Source organism: Poecilia formosa, unplaced genomic scaffold, assembly GCF_000485575.1.
Source record: "Poecilia formosa unplaced genomic scaffold, Poecilia_formosa-5.1.2 Scaffold521, whole genome shotgun sequence".
Taxonomy (NCBI): Eukaryota; Metazoa; Chordata; class Actinopteri; order Cyprinodontiformes; family Poeciliidae; genus Poecilia; species Poecilia formosa.
The window spans coordinates 79,797-82,228 of record NW_006800460.1 but is presented as its reverse complement, the minus strand read 5'-3'; the positions used below and the strand labels follow the sequence as shown (position 1 = coordinate 82,228).

Sequence of the window (2,432 nt, the reverse complement as noted above, 5' to 3'; positions counted from 1 at the left end):
TTTCTCAAGGTTTCTCATGGTTTCCCAAGGTTTCTCATGGTTCTCAAGGTTTCTCATGGTTTCTCATGGTTCTCAAGGTTTCTCATGGTTCCCAAGGTTTCTCATGGTTTCTCAAGGTTTCTCATGGTTTCCCAAGGTTTCTCATGGTTTCTCAAGGTTTCCCAAGGTTTCTCATGGTTTCTCTCTCGCTGCAGGTGTAGAAGCAGATTTGGTATTTTATTCTCTCAACTTCTTTCCTTTTAAACTTTTTCTCCATCTTTCATTTTTTTCCATCTTCATTATATGAGAATAAAACAAAGTATTTTGTAGTAATTATATATCAGGGGGAGGAACTGCAGCGGACAGCATGGAGAGGAAGAGGAGCCATCAGCGAGGAAGGTCTAATTCACTTTTCTTTTTACATTTTTTAAGTTTGCCTGACAGTTAGCTTAGCTTCCATCCAGAAAAGAAAAAGCAAATGAGTCGTGTTTCCATTTCCTGGTTTGGAGCGAATCAGACGGGTTGCGCTCAGCGTGATGTCATCAAATGTTGATGCTACGCATGGCTGGAATAAACAGGAAGTAGAGGTGGCTAACTGGCTAACTAGCGTGGAGGTTTGATGCCTCTGGTAAGGCGCAGACCAATCAGTGAATAGGAGAGTTCGTTATATCAGAACCGGACCCCCCAGTCCCTCCCGGGGCCCCGTCCTCATTACCTCGCCGTGTCTCCGCGGCCCTGCGTCACGTCCAGCAGCCGGCTGCTCTGCTCTCCTGCTGGTTCTGGAGGTTCTGGTTCTGGAGGTTCTGGTTCTGGAGGTTCTGGTTCTGGAGGTTCTGGTTCTGGAGGTTCTGGTTCTGGAGGTTCTGGTTGCAGGTGGATTATTTTTTCCTCCTTTCATCATTTGTTCTCCAGCTGCTTCAGGCTTCAGGGCAGGAAGTGGATCCTCAGGCTGCGGACGCCTTCCTGTCGGTATCAGGACGAAATCTGAGCAGATTATTCATTACAATAATCTGGATGGCTGCAGCATCTAGATGTTCTGGTTCTTCATCCAGCAGCAGATAAAGAGGAATGAGAAGATAAACCAGGAGATCTTGATGTTCATCTTCCTCCTCTTCCTCTGCTAGCCAACAGAAGCTAATGGCTAACCGCTTCCTGCCTGAGCGACAGCAGGAGGTCAAAGGTCAGCCGGACTGTGAGATCCTGACCTCACAGCTTCATGGCGGAAACTGGTTTCACCGAAGAGGAGAAAAGTTTCTAAAAGTTTGAATGAGATCTGATTTATCATTTCAAAATGTTTTTTTACTTTGAATTTTATGTCAACATGTTAGAATATCAATCAATCAATCAATCAATCAATCAATCAATACTTTATTTTGGTAAATTGCCCACATTAAACACGACACAAACAAAACAACAATAAACAAACCCAGAATATGAAACTAATTTCTGTTTCTTTTTACAGAAGTTGTAAACTGTTTGGCCTGGTTTTAGGATTCACTTCAACAGTTCAAACTTTTCTGATTCTTAGATTAAAATCGGATTTTAAACTTCTAGATGAAAGGGAAATCATCTTGAAACCACGAAGTCCAGCTGGGAAACAATTATTTGTTGTATTTTCAGGTTATTTCTCTTACAGCAACAGTTTTCCTCATCATAAGTGAAATAATTCACCGGTGGACCTGGATTTGTTTATCAGCTGAAGGAATTATTAAAACTTTCTCCCATCTCCTCCGTCTCGTTTCCAGTGGAATCAGATGTTTGCAGCAGAATATTTGGTCATATTTAATGTTTTTGGTTGATGAAACAGAGATGCTTTGGGCTCCTGGTTCCGTTGGTTCTGCTCTGCTCGGATCCCGGTCCGATCTCGTCTCCAGACGTTTTTGGGTCGAATCGTTTCGGTAAAATGTTCTGCAGAGTGAAGTGGACGGTTTCCAGCACGAACACTTGACCCCTCGCTGCTCGGTGTGATCCAATCAGCGGCTCCTCTCCATCAGAACGAGGCTGAGAGCCAATCAGCCGGAGGACTCTTCACCACAGGAAGTGCAGCTGCACCGCTTCACCTGATGGTCCTCCGCCGCAGGAAACGGTGGGCGGAGCCAAGAGGAGACGCCTTTCAGACCCCAGTCTGTTCAGGTTTAATCACATTTTCTGCCCCAAACCGGCTGCATCACGTTTTCATAAGCAGATTTATGCAGAACCTCAGAACCTGATCCCAGGGTAGGGTTAGGACAGGAACCGAAGATCTGGCTCCTCATTTCACCAAAGTTCATTTATTCACAGAGTCCAGAGTTTATAACAGAACAGACAAAAACAAACGAGCCCAGAACCCGATCTGCAGAAACAAGAAAACAAGCCAGAGGCGGTGACCTTCACACTTCAATCCAAGGTCACCCATCCAAGGTCATCCATCCAAGGTCATCCATCCAAGGTCATCCATCCAAGGTCACCCATCC

The 2,432-nt window shown here is 45.0% G+C and overlaps 1 long non-coding RNA gene across 1 annotated transcript in view; it reads right to left on the bottom strand.

The window, feature by feature from the left end:
* The window catches only part of LOC107834115 (uncharacterized), an 18,063-nt gene extending 16,440 nt beyond the window's left edge, over window positions 1-1,623 (bottom strand). Inside the window, exon 1 of the long non-coding RNA XR_001659897.1 lies at window positions 1,614-1,623. This is a non-coding gene — a long non-coding RNA (uncharacterized LOC107834115). The remainder of the gene's footprint in view (window positions 1-1,613) is intronic.
* Between the last annotated feature and the right edge of the window lie 809 nt (window positions 1,624-2,432).